Here is an 18,092-nt window from a genome sequence, read left to right on the forward strand (position 1 = left end):
AAATGAAATGTTGAATAATTTTCAGATTGCAGACTTATACGTTCGTCTGTCAGTCCTTAATTCCTTTACTGCTTTGTTTGTCCTTTAATAAAAGGTTATATTAGTAAGGTTTTAAATTTATTCTCCTTACCGTTAATTACAGCAATTCTCATGAAAGTTCACACCCATTTTTTATTTATTTATTTCATTAATATTTATTGTTATCTTGACCTATTTTTTATGAATTTTTTTTCTTATATTTACGTATAATTATATATATCAAGGTTGTAAATTCGATACATACATATGTATATAATTAGAATGTCTAATTTAAGTGCTTATAACTGGGTGTAACTTGACCCAAAAGAAATTCAAAATAATCGATGAAACCGTAATTTAACAGGGGATTTGCGTCCGAAAACTCCACTAAACTTCCCAATTTTCAATGAACTTTTCGCTCTATTTTTGTACAAAATTTGATTCTGTTTTTAAAGTAGAAACATTAAAATTTAGTATTTAAGTTACGTTACACTGTATACGTTAATGGCATGCACTTTTTACACTAAGTTACGTGCTTTATCCATCCATTTCCAGCTCTTACTGATGAATTTTCATTATTAATTTGGTTAAAAATTCCAGTTGAATAATTTATGGTACATAAACTAAGTGTAACGTGGCGTAACGCGCGCCGAATAAAGTAACATCCGATAAGTTAATTAACATTATTAACGTCGTGACAAATATTTTAATCAATTTAACACTTTAAAACGAAGTTTTTGCATAAATTTTTAACTTAATTTTTATATAAATAATGACCATTGTTACAGGTTCGACTGTGCATAATTTAATACAAATTTTTAAAAGTTTTAAATAAAAACGAAATGTATAAAACTTAAAAATGCCCTTAAAATTTCTTTATTCGATTCTGTCCGTCACGCTTTATAAACTTAGCGTCACGGACAGACAAAATAAAAATTTTGTCTGTCCGTCACTAGCGAATTTTATTTTATTGGAAAAGAAAATAGAAATATTAGAGAAAATTATTGTTAATTTTTATTAATTTTAATTAAAAATATTGGTTTATAATTTTGAAAACTCAAATAATATTCTTTCATATAATCTCGTGGTGTTAAACAAGTAGTTTCCATTGTATCATTTGTACTCGCTGTGTTTCCAATTGTCTGTTCTTCTGTGCCCTCCCCGTGCACGAGAACTGCGTGTATTTATTTCCTTCCCCCTGCCACATTTAAGCAGGTGGGTTCTCCACGTGCTCTTCTCTGTTCTATTTATCTGACTAGTGTCAAGCAGCTAAATAAGCAAGCCAATGACACAGCTCGTTTCATACGAAACGAACTCGCTTATTTAGCTTCTTGTCATCTACACGCTGATACTTCCTTATTGTTTTAATTTCCCCTTCTCCCCCTTCGAACCATTGTCTTTCTTCCATATCTCAATTTAATTATTATTAATTTACGAAATATCAATTAAAATCTTCAATTAACCTTAATTATAAATGAAAATTTTGATGTTTTATGTTTTCTTCTTTTTAATTCTGTTCGTTCGTTTGTCTGTTTGTAAGGGGAAAAACAGCAATTAAATAATATTTATCTCTTGTGATATTATATTCGTAACAAGGGTATTGTTATTATTGATTTATGTAAATGGATTTTTATTATTATAATTGATTTTCTCGCAAAATTTATTCGAATAATATTTTATTTAAAAATTATTTGTATAAAAAGTAATTAAGCAGACTTTATATTTGTTATTTAATAATAAAAATTGAGATTTCGGTAGTTAATTATATATAAAATCGATTTAAAAAACAAATAAAAATCTGTCTGTCACGTTGTATATAGAGCGAAACTGACAGACAAGCAGTCGACAATAAAATTAAAACCTATAAATAAATATAATTTTAAAAAAATGAATTTATTAAGATTATTTTTAATTTAATAAATATAATTTTTTTTCTTTAACGGAGCTAATAAAAGTCGTATTTTTTACTTAAGAAATTGGTATTTTTAATCCAAACGAGTGTCCGTCTTTCACGCTTTACATAATCTTTCAACTGTCTTGCATGTGTTTATATATTAAAGTCATGCTTTACAAGAAGCGTAACGTATAATTTAAGTAACTGTCTGTCGGTTACGCTGTGCAGCAAGCGTGAAATTTAAACAATCATTTCATATACATGATGTACTTTTAACACATTTTTAAACAATTGAAGGAAAGAACGTTCTTTCCTCGATTCTACACTTGATTTTAGCTATAAACTGAATAAATATATCGAAGAATTTACATATAATACTATTTTAAACGTAATCTTAAGAAAAATATGAAGTTACGATCGATTAATACAAGTAAAAACAATAAATTAAGTGTCATAATTAACGAATCAACCGTCAAAGTCTCGCACTTTTTCCAGACTTTGCACCAATCGTAAGCCAAAGAAGACGCATTTAAATATTAAAATATTATTTTAAAACCTTAATTATTCTATAAATAAAAGAATAAAACTAAAAAACTGTCGTCACAAGTTATAAATCCTGTGTAAACAAGCTTTTTTTCTACTTACAATGGCACATTAGAAGAGTTTTAATGGCTGCAAATGTGAAAAAACATAATCATTCTTCAATATATTAGTTTTCCATTGGACAAATCTCACGAAAACGTCATCCTTACAACATAATGCTGTCGTGTAAGAGGAACAAGTAATAAGCTTACAGGTTCGTTACCCAGATTTAACTCTGTAATGGATAACTTGTAGAAAGAGTCGATGGAATATTCAATGCTTCACTAGCGCTTTGCAATCATCACCGCCTCAAGATATAGCAAAATTAATAACACCTATATATAGACCTAAATATATTTATCATTTGAATTCAGAAAATCACATAAATTAACTATAAATCAAGGATTTTTCGATTAACAAATTGATTTGCAATGTCTTCGGGACTTCTCGATGCTCTCAATTTAAGAAATTTATAGATTTTCAAGAGGTGTATTTTTATATATTTTCAGTTTTATGAGCTACCTGTGCCATATTTCGGTTTATTACCGCAGCTATTTTAATAAAGAAAGTTTAAGATAAATGCTAAAAAATTCTCTAAAATAATTCAAATTAATTAATTTAGGATTCAGTCTCGAAAATTATATAAATATATCATATTCATTTAAAAAATTAATTACAATAAACAAAATATAAATTTAATTAAAAACAAGCTGCTTTTATAATAAATTTAAAAAACAAATTCAACAATTAATATTTAAAAAAATATATTATACAGCGCATCTGTCGGTAACGCTGTATAAATAATTAATTTACGATTTTATTTACAACTCGTGTAATTAGGAAGAATAAATTTATAATAAAATAAATATAGAATTTATTACATAGTAAATATCATAATTTATTTATTATTATATCATTTCTTGCCTTTAACATTATTATTTTTTTTTATTATAACGGGGTGATAGGTTTAAAATTGAAAAGACAATTTTCTGACATAATAAAATTTTTTCGAAAATTCGTTTCCCATGGTAAAGAACGATTTTGCAATATTTAATATGTATTCAATCTACTTGAAATCCTTTATAAGCTTATAAAAAATTCATAAAGATAAAGAAATCTGTTTAAATTTATTTCTGATTTTATTGAAACGTTAAAATACATAAAAATTTTTTTCATATTTCTCTTCGTAATTACCACATAAAATCGTGGGATACTTGTTAGAAAAACTTCTTCAACAACGAGTTGCGTGACTTTTCAGGCAAAAAAATTTTAAATTATGGTGACGCCATCTGTTAGAAGATTTTATTAAAACTACTTATTATATTATTTATTGTAATAAGATGGCAAAATGCTTAATTTTCAGGGTAGAGACAAGTTTTATTAAAATATTGTAGACGACAATAACGACCACACTGGAGATACAAGTGACCCTTCCTCTATCTCCCCACCCCCCCGACTTTTAACCACAAAAATTTAACAGCATCAATGCCCATAATACACGAACTTTCCTGCAAAATTTCAGAAATTTTGGACAAAAGGCGCGCGTGTTATTAAGCTTCAATGTACTCCCCACACACGCATTAGCTTCCATACGTACAGGGAAAAACCCCAATTTTTTATATATTTCTAGTCGTTTGGAGGTCCCATGAGTGCAAAAACTGTAAAAATCTTTGGGGCCATACTTTCTTTCTGTTATATATAACAAGGGAAAAAGTAAAAATACATTTTTTAAATTCGAAAATAGGTAATTACTTTTACAAATAAGTAAAAAAGATCCTATAAAAAACTGGATTTTTTACAAAATATTCTCTAAAAAATAGAAATTTTCTTAACATAAACTTTTTAAAAACTTGAAAATTTATTTTATTTTATTTTATTTTTTAATTATTACTTGAAAATTGTCTTTAATGTTTTTTATTTATTTTTTAAAAAAGTAATGCTGTTAATTATTTTTCCTATTTTTTTAATTTACAATTTTCTAAAAACTTCACTTTATAATTTATAAACTTTTTAAAAACGATCGTTAATTTTTTAAGCTTTTGCTTTTATTATTTGTAAACATTTTAAAAAATTTATTGCAAATTTTCTTATAATAACTTTTAAAAATTTACATATTTTTTTAATTAAGAGAATTTTTAAATTTATGAACCATATTTTGTTTTAACAGTTTTCAGTTTTTCTCTTGATTTTTTAAAGTAAAATCTGGAATATCTAAGTACAGCGAAACCTGCGAACAACGGCCATTGAGGGGAACATAAAACGTGGCCGTCTATTGGAGGTTTTTTGTATACATTTCTGCTTAAACTTTCTATAAAAATGGTCTCAGTTGTTTGGAAGTACCGCTGTAATTTACTTATTTGTATTATTTTTCTACAAATAATTCTTTTAATTTCCGTAAACTGTATAAATAATTAATGGTATTTTTTAATTCACAATATCCTAAAAACTTTTTAAAAATTTTTTTTAAAAAATTTATTCTTAGAAAATTTGCAATTTTAAAAATTTCTAGTGAAGTGTTTTTAGATCCATTTACAATTGTTCTAAGTAATTTACAATGTAAATATTTTACAAAACTCTCTTAAATCTTTAAAAAAATGAGTTTTCTCTATGAAAATATTTACAAAATTTCTAAAAATACAAAACATATGTCTGAATAAATTTACATTTTTTTTTTTCCTACGTATTTTTATATACAAATATAACAAAAATAAATAGAATAAATCTATAAGGTCTAGTGTTTACATACCCTAAAATCTGTAATAATTAATTTTAAAATGTATAAATATATTACTTGTTAAACAACAGACTTCATAACCTTGATAAAACTAGTTTAAACCACGTGTTTAACTTAAAACAAAAAGAAGATAAGGCAAAATTCCCTATAAATAAAAATGGCTGCTGTCATTTAGAAATGTAAAACGTAAAAAACAAAACTAAATTTTAAATAATTTTATTAATTTCTTACATTTCCCCTCCCCCATTTACCGTTTGAGTAATGATAAGGCATTAATATCCATAGTTTAATTAATAATACTAATAATAATTCATTATAATAAAGCCTTCATTAATATTAATTTTAATTGTATTTTTAACAGAATTTTTGCAATTAAATTAATTACATAAATGAAGAAAAATAATTTATTTTATCCCTAAAATTAGATTTTTTTTTATTTGTACTTAATTATAATTAAAATTAGTATTTAAATATTCAAAATGCAATGTGAATTTAAATAATTAAATGTAATCAAGAAACGCAATTAATTGGATAATTTTCATATTTGCGAATTGAGGAAATTGCAAATTAAATCGAAGAAATCCTTAATTAACTTCCTGAGTTATAAGAAATACGTTCGATAGATAAGCCTTTAAAAAACGACAAGACTACCATTGATTATGAATTGAATTTCTCCTTAAATTTCAATTACGAGTACTTAATTACAATTAAAGATATTTAATGAAATTGGAACAATAAGAAATTAATAATAACAATCATAAATGTGATCAAAAGATTGGCTTAACTGACAACTTTCATTGTCACTATTGTTTAATTGTGATTAAAAGTTAATTATGATTACACCTTAATTTCAATCAATGGGTCATTTTAATTTATAACACTTAATTGTAATTAAGGAATCGAATTTTAATTACAATGAACAATTGTAAGTTAAATCACTCTTTTGATTGACATTAAAACATAATCGTAATTAACCTAATCACGATTAAGAACACGTGGAAATGAAATTGACGAGTTAAATCAATTCCTTGCTAAATTTCATTATTATTAATACATTTCTGGCCAGTAAAAGCTTAAATATGATTAAGAAATGAACATAATTTCCACTTAATTGTAATAAAATATTTACTGGAAAAAATAAGCGAATCAAATTCTGAATAATTAACAAGATAATTTTAACTTTAATTTCAAAGTTAGAATTTTTAAAAATTTTAATTAAATTATTTATTCATTTATTTATAATAAAAATAAATAAAATTATCGTTGTAATTTTACAATATGACTTTAACGAATTAATAATTTTATCCAAAAATTCATCATTTTGTAATTTATAATGGAATTTAAAATCGAATTAAGTTTTGAATTTTATTAAATTGTTTTAAGCTGGAGTAAGGAGTGTGTTTTTAAATATGTTTTAATCAAGTTGTTAACGAATTTTTGCACCTGCAAAGTTGGATCAATTCGTGCAGAAAATTCAAAAAGAAAAAAAAAATTATAATAATTTAAGTGACATTTTTACATGATAAATTGCTGATTTTTATCAAAATTTACTGTTAAATGAGCTTTTACTATTATGTAAAAAATTATTATTTACCTCATTAACTACCTCACATTATACAATTAATGTTTTAAATTAATACAGGAATTTTTGTTTTACATTTTTTAACCTCAGTTTTAATAAATTTCATGCATATAAAATATTTTAAATTATTAATTTAAAATTAAAAAAATATGTATATATATTTAGCATTTAATTTAAAAAAATAATTTAAATAAATATGGAATAATTAAATTTTATTTAACGTTAAAAATGAATGTAATTATTTACTTAAAAATGTTATATAAAAATAAATTTATTAAATAATTTTTTCTGATTTTTTCTACATATAAAAATAAATATTCTTTTAAGAATATTTAAGCAGGTGAAATTATTAATTAATTAGAAGTTTTTTAAATAAAATTATTACGGGAAATTTTTCGTTAATTGTAATTAAAATAACTTTCTTATTGCTTAAAGATATTTCCAAGAATACAAGAAAAAAATTAATAATAATTCGAAAAATAAAAATACCTGTAAACAGAGGATTTGAAAGACAGAACTTGACTGCACGAAGAGAGGAGAAGCAACTGTGACGTTTGTCTTACTTCATCTATGACGTCAGGGAGTGTCACGTGGGCGAATCACATGGCTCAACGTAAGCACATTACCGAGAATCGGTTATATCTGAACGTTATCTTAATGCGGAAAGTTGTTCCCTTTTTTTATTTTTTAAAGAAATTTTTAAATTGTTACGCTGGCTGCCATTGGTTCTTGGTGTATTTATGAATGAATTTCGTATTATTTTAAAAGATAAGTCATTAAAATGTTTATAATTAAGTATATACGAACCTAATTATCATAAAAAATAGGTGACAAGTAGGGGGTAGCTAATTGTAATTACCTTTTATAAGAGTAAAATGTATTTTTTGAAGTACAATACATTTTATTCAAATTTAAGTATTGTTTATTACTCTTTAGACAAGCTTAAGTGTATTTTCTACACTACCAAACAAATTTAAACAGGTTTAGATATAAAACCCAATTTAAAAGTTTAAAAATATATTTACTTACCCCTTAGAAAAGGATTAATAATATTCTATTATAACTCCATTAATTATTGTACTGTGAACAGTAAACGGCTCTACACAATAATAAAATATGGCGTTAGAAAAAGTAATAATATAATAAACACTCCAAGGACTTACCTTTTATACATTTTCCTCGTTACATACCTTTTCCTGATAATGTATGTAGATAAATTCAAGTTACGTTACCTTTTGAAATTTGTAAATGATGTGGAAAAATCAAGGATAAAAACAACTTAACGTAACTCTAACCCACGTTCTAACCATATTCTTTATTTTTTAATTATACGAGGTCAAAGGTCACAGTCTGGTGTATAATTCCAGTGAGTGACACACGCAACGGACGTTTATTTTTTTAATATTTTATTATTTTGCGTGTCTAAAACACAGGAAGACACCCCCGATGCAACTGACTTGTCAATAAGCTGGCGTGTGTTTTTCCAATACGTGTTTAGTATACTAATGAGCCGGTTATAAGCCCTTGATTATAATTATCTACCAGTAAATTTACTGTGATTTTTCCATTTTTAATTCTATCCTTGAAGTATTAGAAATATCTCTCCTGTGTTTGGCGAAGGGAATTGAATAAAAATGTCGAGGGAATGATTTTTTTTTTTTTTTTAGTTTCCTATATTGGATAGCACTTGGCCCAATTTTTTATACAATTCAACAGATATATTGTAAATCGTTATCGAAACTAACCAATAATGCTACGAGATTTTGCTTCTGTGGTCGATAATATCAATTTGTAGCCCATTTATCACGTAATATTTTAAATCTTTTTACAGACGGCCGGGTGGACCAGGCGATTAAGACCTCAGTCTACTGCTCTGGGGGAGCAACTCAAGAAATTTTTCTTGGATGGCCGGGCTTCCTCATTATCCTATTGTGAACCTGCTGAATCCATAAAGAATAAAGATACAAGGCCTACTTAGAGCCCACAAGAAGCACATAAAGTGTCTCATATGCTCTATATAGTTAAGTACATAGGCTATAGAATAAAGCTTCGTATCTTAAACGTACACTACTATTTTCTGTTATTGATAGTTTAAAAAGGTATGTGTACGTTCTCTACATTTATGTATGTTTTCACAGTACACACTTTCACATCTTATACGTAAGGGGAAAGTACGTAAAAGTACAGTACCTTCATCTTAAGTAAGGTATAAGGGACTTGCAAGAGTGTGGAATGTGTTTACACATGTTACATCCTTGTATATCTTTACCGCTGAACACTGGTAGTTGGTTCGCGCCTCGCGTGCTGGCCACGTGGAGTTTTCCGGGTTTTCTTCACGTGTGTAGTAACCTAAACAGGGGACAGTTTCCCACACAAAGCCCTTCCGAGTGGCACTCCCCTCGGCAGATCGCCCACGTGTCGGTTGTCGCATACAAATAAACCTAAGATGTAAGATATCCTTGAAAATTAATTGTAAACTACTTTTGTCATGTTAAGCTGCAATTAAATTAAATATATTATCATGTGTTATTGCTATTGTTACTAAAGTGCACTTAACTAACTTATTAAAAAATTTGAACGTATTTAATTACATTTTTCAGAATTGAAAACATTTAACCTTCAAAACTATTTTACTATAACATTTTCATTCAGTAATATTTACTAATTTTATATTTCAATCCTACATTTTGATTCTTTCCCACACTTTCTACTTTTATAATTCGATTAAATTGAAAATCTTTTCGTATATTTTATTTTATTCTGATTAAACTAAATTTTGATTATTTAACAATAAACTTATACGTGTATATCCCTGTATAAAATCCCTATACATACCAAGGTTTTCGGTTATATATCTTATCTATACTTTAAGGATCAAAAACATAAGTAGCAGTAGAGTGTTATACCTTTATGAGGTCCAGGCAAATTACTGTACTATGCGTGGGCCCCATGAGGGCCTCGTGTATAGTACAGTAATGACTTCAGACATTTTTTTCGGGGAATTTTTGGGGAAATATTTTTTTATAAAAGATTGGAATGGGCCTCCTGTAGATAGGGTCCCAGGCAATTACCTTTTTTGCCCGTTGGTTATGTTTTTTTTTTTTTTTTTGGTAATTCTTTCCGCCCTGTGGGCACTAAGAAGGCCTCTTATAGCAAGCCCATTATGGGTTCGGCCGGGTGGTGAGGGACGGGGACAGACATATCCGGACGGACCACCCCCCAAAATATTCCTGGGGATGGTCAAGGTTAGCAGCCTGCCGCTAACCTTGACAGCTCGGCCATCCGGCCGCTACTTTGCCCGTAGGTTAATACGCCACTGATAAGTGGGCATCTGAAAGGACCACTTTTTATTACCACAAATCCTTCGCTCCTTAATAAAAATCTATTTGTTTGTTGAGTCTTTTGAATTATCTCCTTGTCAACTGTTTTATCATTACACACTACAAATTACTGTATATATATAGGCCTATATAGCCTTTACATATATTTAGTATACATACATATTTAGTATAGCAAGAAAGTTACGAATGTATTTTATCTACCATTATATAATGCAGGCATGCAGCCTTTCCTTAGCAGAGTGCCTTACCACACTGTTTTGATACGAGATGGCTCCGAAACACGTGGAATTTTATGTAAATTAGGCAAAAAAACCCGCTTATATGTAAGTTTGTGATCTAAATAATAAAACTGTGAACGAAAAATTTAGAAAAAAATAGTTTTATTTACGTCATTTTAATGATAATTTCAGGTTACTTTAGTTTTTCTTGCCTCCACTCCATTAATTATTCTCTTAATTACAATTGGCAGTTCACACCCATTGCTGATTTCACTAATTGGTTAAACGACACGTGGTTAAACAATCTTCAGATTTATTGCCTTTAGCCTTATCATTTTCGTTCGTTTGTAGCCTTTAGCCTTACGTTTAAGGATCTTGATAATAGGCGAGTCATAGAAAAAGGGCCGTAGGTCGCCAATGCCTGGTCTATACTTGTTGTGGCTCAAAACTATAACATATAATAGGCTCTTTCTTTCCACCAAATAAAGATACTTGTAAAAATGTGAGGCTCTAAGCTGCAGCCTGTTTAGATTATGAGAAAATCGGTCTTACGTATAACCTATATTTCAAAATAATCTGAATTTTATCGTTATATACTGTAAATAATTGAGCAATAATTAAATATAAAATATAATTTTAGTTTAATATAATGTATATAAAAGTCTCGATATAATGAATTCTCATGACTAACACCTTCGCTATATTGAGAGCTCATAAAGAAAGCTTGTTATATATCATTATCACTAAATCGAATGTTTAATATATCGAGAATTTATCATTATATAACGTCACTATATCGAGTAAACTCGATGTAGCGATAATGATCGAGTACTCTTTATGTATATAATGAGCTCTCGATATAATGAAGGAGTTAGCTCAGTCCTGAAAGTTCATTATATCGAGACTTCACTGAATTAACTTTGGAAATTTAACAGTTTCAATTCCATAAATATTGAATTTAGCCCAATTTATATTTTATTTTTAATTGTCTCCTACCAGCAGAGTAGTGTTTATATATTTTAGGTTAATAATATAAAATCTATTGAACCGTATCACTTTTCATTAAATATATATTTTACGCTTGGATTGAAATAAATATTAATTTCTGTTTTCCCGGATATACGGTCCTATCTATTGTTTTTCAAATAAATTAAATCAATTTCAATAGAATATTAACTGTAAAATTGATATTCCTGTATGGTCTCATACTAGATTTTCAACTACAATACGCTTCTATTCATAAAAAAAATGTAAGTATTAAGGAAGAAAACAGTTGAAAATATTCGTTTTTTTAATTAAAAAATAACATCTAACTTCATATTTTTATTTTGGGTATTTTTCCGCGTTTATGAATGATACAGGGTGTATGAGCGAAACAATTGGGATTAACGTAATTGTGCCAAATATGTACAATTGTATTGATATTTTATGAGATTTAAGGGTTTTCTGACAATTTAGAATAAGTACAGTTGCTCCATAGTTTAATAATATATCCGTTTGCCCCAATTTTCTGATAGGAGAGATTATGGCGCAGCATGTTGATCTGGGGAATCCGGATCCATTCTGGGCGAGCAAATCATCAGGAATTTTTCATGGGCCCGGATACGTTGTGCCCCTCGCTGCCCGATCGGCCCCATAGTGGGCATGGCCATGATGGACATGAAAATGGACAGTACTATCCTAAACCAAAACTAACCTATCCTGTAGCCCTCTTACTGCCCACAGATTAAAAGAGTTAAAAATGGGAAAAATCTATTTGCTCCGTGTTAACTACGTAACTAGACATTGTGTAGTAAGTAGGGCAGTGTTCCATAATTCAATATTACAGTATTCCCATTTATCCCGTGTTAACTTTTACTTAATTAATGAATTTTATATGGACGGTTTCGTTTAGAATGATGTTTCTCATCTCTCATTCCTATTTAATAGTGGATCGAACATATCAATAGCCAACAAAAACTGGAAACTAATCCATAAAACATTAGAACTTCGCCTCGATTACAGCTGCAATTCTCTAAATATAATTTTATACCCATCATTGTTGGAAATGGATAAAACCACTGAACTCTGGTAACCGGTTGCGGTTTCGGCCTGACCAACGTAAAATTTTTTGGGGTTTTCTTTAGATGTCTAACACCTAAATACAAGCCATTCTCTTAGGAACTGCTTCCGAGAGTCAGATAACCAGTGGTGCGTTATCTTATGGTCAAAAAGAGAATTTCCTGGGGCACCCACCAACAGGGTTCATCAAACCAATGTTTTATAAGAAAATATTTCCCTTATAAGGGAAATATTTCCCTTCTATAAGGGAAATATTCCCTTATAGAAAAATATCTGAAGTGAACACTGTAAATGGGTCCCCATAATTCGGATTTGTCTGGGCTTCGTGAAGCTATAACACGTCACTGCAGATAGCCCATACGTTGCATTGCAGTATCTATTCTATCCTAAATATAGTTCTTTACTAAAGTTTATCTCGTTTTAGTCCTCATAGAAATTCTACCACGTGTTTATGATAATTCAAAATCATCACGATTGCTTCATTTCTCCTCCTAATGGTTTACGTTGGCACTGACATTGTTCCTACCATTAAAGATTTTAAGTTTTAGTTTTATTGCATCTTTCTATCTTATATGCATTCTACTTTCTTCTATTATCCAAATAAATGGTTTTGTAAAAGTTGTTAATGATTACTTCTTCACTCATTTCCTTAAAATTCTAACTGACACAATTACATTTGACTATAAATACCAAAATTATTCATAATAATTGTAGATTTAACTGAGAATGATAATAATAATCGTATTTTTTGGTAAATATATTTTAACAGCGCGCGATTTTAGATCATCATTAACTTACATTAAAAAAAGAAAATTACTTTTATGATGGCAATAACTTGAAAAGTAATTGAGGAAATAATGCAATGTTATGTATTTCTTTTCTTTTAGAAGATACTAAAAATTTACACGTGATTTAACATATAGATTTTAAAGTAACGTAAGTAAAAATGCTGCCATATTTTCCGCATAATTTCTCACAAAATTATGATTATTACTTGTATATAAAAAAATAGTGTGTGTATGCCACTACCCTACTCCATCACGCATCATTGCATTGAGAATATTGGTTTCTATGAATTATCGCCCGCTATATTAAACAAAATATATTTTTAATAAAATTTTTATAATATATTGAACTATATTATACTAGAAAACAATATAAAAGATCGAAAATTTTCTATTCAAATAATTATTTTAAATCTATCTTCCATCACTACCTCCCACGGCCATACGTATGAAATTTTCTTAAATTACAATAAAATTTACAGTATAAATATAAAAAAATCTTTATAAATATTTTAATAACGTATTAATTTTTATATTTAGCCATAAATTTTAATCTAAATTTCACACGAATTTAGAGAAAACATTTGAAAAATATACATTTTTTCAACGCGTGTTTAATGATTAAAAATTTGATAGATTAAAAAATATAATTATAGCGCATAAAAATACTCTAAAATAGATTTTTTTTAATATTTTCTTTTTATATTTAAATCCTTTCAATACATTTATAACAGGAATTTGAGGAGAAACTTAGCTGAAAAGTTTTTTCGAGTTTACTTTCGGTTGTAATCTGCAAACTCAGCTTTAAAAACATGATTTTATAAAGAAAAGATTAAGAAAATAAGCTTAAAAACTCATGTTTATCATTTTATTTACTTTATTTTTAAATCGGATTAACATTTTTTTTTATTTGCATTAATCCTTTTATAAAATTTTAATGAGAAAAATAATTATTTCAACTGTAAAGCATTGATTAGGCCTATCCAACTCGAAATTTTAATATAATAAATAAATAAATTTATCATGTAAACAATACATTTTTAAAAATATTTATTAAACAAAATAAAATAACTTTTAAAGGCTTATACATTTAAAAAAAATTAATTATAAAGATTTTTCCTAAAAATTAAAATCAGTTTAAGTTTTATTTAATTTCATAAATAAAAAATAAGAATCAAATAAACGAAGAAAATAATTTAAAAATAAATTTAGAAATATTTAAAAACTTTTTTATATAGTCAACCTCCAATAATGGCCACCTTTCAACACGGCCATTTATGCAGGAACTTTAATGCAACACACACGTATATATAAAATAACCTCCCGACAACGGCCATTTCTGTAGGAAATTTTTGGATCATATCAAATAACCTGTAAACAACGGCAGTGGAGTAGCGAGGGGGGGTGCAAGGAGGTGTCTCAGGCGCCAGTTATGCCCCGGGCGCCAGTTATGTTCGCTACGCCACTGAACAACGGCCGTTTTGCATGAACTTTTTGAAAGAATCCACACAAACATAACCTCTAAACAACGGCCATTTTCAGTTCCCATTAACAGCCGTTGTTCGCAGGTTTGACAGCACGATATACCGTAATAATTTAATATTATTTATTTTACAAAGTTAAAATATGTATAAATAAATTTAATTTCTACTTTTTAAAAAGTACTTTTAAAATATAACAATTTAAAAACATTTATAAATTTTTAATTCAAAACATTTTTATATAACTTAAGCATTTAAAATTTTTTAAAAATCAAATTACAAAGGTTAATTCATCATTGACCTCATTACAACACACTTAAATGGATTTGAGTAATTGACATTCAAACTGCGATAAAGTTAATTGTGTTTAATAAATATTTAATTACGTTTACTCCTTATTTTTATATAAAATAATCGACATTTTTAGAAGGAAAAGCGAAAAAAATAGCGTGTTCTCTATATAAAAAGTAGCGATAAAAGCTCTTGAAAATAATAATGTTTGGAGACTTTTAGCGAGAAAAAAAATTATATATAACTGATAAAAAATCTATTTTGATAAAAGATAAAAAGAACTTTTTTATTTTTAACCCTACAGAGATTTACATCAAACGAAATCTCTAATACTTCAAAGAAAATCGAAAGATTTTTCTTACATTTTTCACATTTTTTCATATGTAAAAAAATAACAAATAAATAGATTATACAATAAAACTTTTTAAAAATTCTTTAATTTATAGGTCTTAGAAAAACAATTGGATTTTTAGACCTATAAATTCCCATCTCTCATCCGTCCGACTGTCTGTCCTTCCTTGATCTCGAAAAAGAAGTTAGGTAGATAAAATCCGAGAACAGATATGGAAACCACGGGGAGAGGAGGCCCGGATTATCTGTACAAGTACTTCCGATTTATACCGGAAGTCGTGTGATTTTAATTCAAATATTTCCTCTGAAAGATATTTAAAAATTCGATAGTAAAAAATTGAATTTAGTTGAATGTGAATAAATTACTTCAAAAATAATTAAATTATTTTAATTAATTTTTTAAATAAAATTATAAATTATAAGATAAAATTTTAAAAGAATTTGTTTTATTTTAAAACTCACTACAAATTAAATAGTAAAATATGTTTAAAAAAATTTAAATTATTCATCTCGAATTTCGTCAAAAAAAAAAAAATACAGCAACGAGTTGCGTAACTTTCCCGGTACCATTTGGTAGCGCCATCTGTTAGGAAATTTTATTTTAAAAACTTTTAATACTTTTTAACTATTATAAAACGTCAAAAAGCTTAATTTTGAGGGTAGTGATGGGTTTTATAAAAAATTATAAATGTAATAACGAGTAAAATCGTCATTAAATGTGACCCTATTGGAGATACACACCACCACTATTATCTCTCCACCCCTTCGACCTTTATTCACAAAAATTTAACGGCATCGATGTCCCTAATAGACAAACTTCCCTACAAAATTTCAGAAATTTTCGACAAAAAGCACACGAGTTATTAAGCTTCAAACAGGGTGAAGAAAATCGTGCAAAACACTCGTAAGGTTTTTCTGTATGTATGGATGTATGGATGTGTAGGGTCTCCCGCACACATCCATACATACAGAAAAAAAAACCTGCGAGTGTTTTGCATTTCTCGACGTTTCAAGGTCACCAGAGTCCAAAAATGTAAAAATCTTTGAGGTCATTTTTTGACCGATGATCATACTTTCCCTCTGTTATATATATATATATAACAGAGAAAAAGTACAGCCAATATATACAGTATATATATATAACAGCAGGGAAAGTAAAAATCAAAAGTAAATTCTCTGAAGGATCTTTTTATCTTCTTTAAATCTTTAAATACTTAAACATTTACTTCTTCTCGATTTTATCGTGTTTATTGTATAATAAATCCATTTTTGTCCAATTTTTTTTATGAATTTAAATGTGTGATTTATGTCGTTCGTCGACAATTCTTCATGGAAAAGAGCTTCAAATTTAAATTCCCAACAATGCCTTAAAGTGTAATTTGTCACAATTTTCTGCCGAAAATACGAAAAAATTTCTTTTTATATATTTTACTTACTTCATTTGCATAATTTTATTATTTTTCGCTTAAAAATAACAATTTAAATATTATATTTTTTAAAAAAATGCGTGTAACCGATGTCACCGCAGGTATCATCGCTTATTGAGAAACAAAGTAAAATTGCATCTTGTAATTTTTATAACCCTGAAAATAATATTTCATATATTAAAAATTCGGGTCAAGAATTAATAATAAACCGATGATTTTCTAGAGGTCGTATTTAAATAACTTAATACGCGTGTGACCTGCACTTACCTTCTTTTCTCTTAATTAACTTTAAAGTTTAGCGCGTAATTTTTATATTAATTGGGTAATTTAACTTAATTGCAATTTATAAATTGAATTAAAACTTTAATTAAATTAAGTAAAATATTCGTAGAAATCCGTTACTAGAAAGTGATAAACTGACGGACGAATTTTCCTCTCAGATTTTGATATTTTATGCAGCAATTTCTACACATTTAAATAAGTCGAACCTTGCTATAACGACCACCTGTAAACGGCGGCCATTTTTTCGGAACTTTAAACAAAAATAACCTCCAAACGGCAGCTACTTTCAATTTTATATTCCTGTCAGTGGTCGGAATTTTTCCACTTTTGGAGGTTTTTCCTGAACAAATGTCTACAAATTTAAATACAGTTTAACCTGCATTAGCGGCCACCTCTAAATTGCGGTCGATGTTTAGGAATTTTAAATAAAACTATATACAAAATAACCTGCAAACAACGACCGCTCCAATAACGATTATTTTTTAATGTTCTCATCAGTGTCCGTCGTTCAGAGGTTTTACAGTATTTCATCTCTTAGACAACCTGTAAAGAAAGGCCACCTTTTAATAATTTTAGTTAAAATTGGATTTTTTTTTTAAGATTTCTTTCTTATTTCATGATTTTTTCCGAGCTTTCGAGTAATTTAAAGATATTGAATTTAATTAACAAAGTCTTTTCTTATTATTTCTTAATCCTTATTAAAATTTTCTAAACTTATTTTTCTATTAATATTCACTCTTTAAAATGTTTTAAAGTGTTTTTTGGAGGGGGTTTAAATTAATTAAAGTTTGCACTTTTTAATTTCTATTGAGAAGTTGGATTCGTGGCTTCTGATGGTGCATAAATTTGTATTTAATTAATTGATTAAATTTTAAAAATTGCATATTTAAATTGCTAGAAGACCGTTAACCATCAAAATTTAACAGCATTAATGCCCATAATACACTAACCTCCCTGCAAAATTTCAGAAATTTTGAACAAAAGGAACAGTCGTTATTAAGCTTCAAAGTGGGTAAATTAAATCGTGACCCCCCCGCACACAAAC

General features: G+C 27.7%; 1 protein-coding gene across 4 annotated transcripts in view; it reads right to left on the reverse strand.

The window, feature by feature from the left end:
- Nucleotides 1–7,908, reverse strand: part of LOC136979415 (tyramine receptor 1-like) — a 57,999-nt gene extending 50,091 nt beyond the window's left edge. For 2 of the 4 annotated variants that reach the window (XM_067275386.1, XM_067275387.1), the window contains exon 1: nt 7,300–7,471. The gene's annotated coding sequence lies outside the window, so the exon portion shown is untranslated. Of the gene's footprint in view, nt 1–7,299; nt 7,472–7,839 lie in introns of those variants that run through there. The other 2 variants (XM_067275389.1, XM_067275388.1) reach the window with 2 other exon arrangements.
- Between the last annotated feature and the right edge of the window lie 10,184 nt (nt 7,909–18,092).

The sequence above is a fragment of the Centruroides vittatus genome, unplaced genomic scaffold, assembly GCF_030686945.1.
Source record: "Centruroides vittatus isolate TY-2023 unplaced genomic scaffold, ASM3068694v2 contig_620, whole genome shotgun sequence".
NCBI lineage: Eukaryota > Metazoa > Arthropoda > Arachnida > Scorpiones > Buthidae > Centruroides > Centruroides vittatus.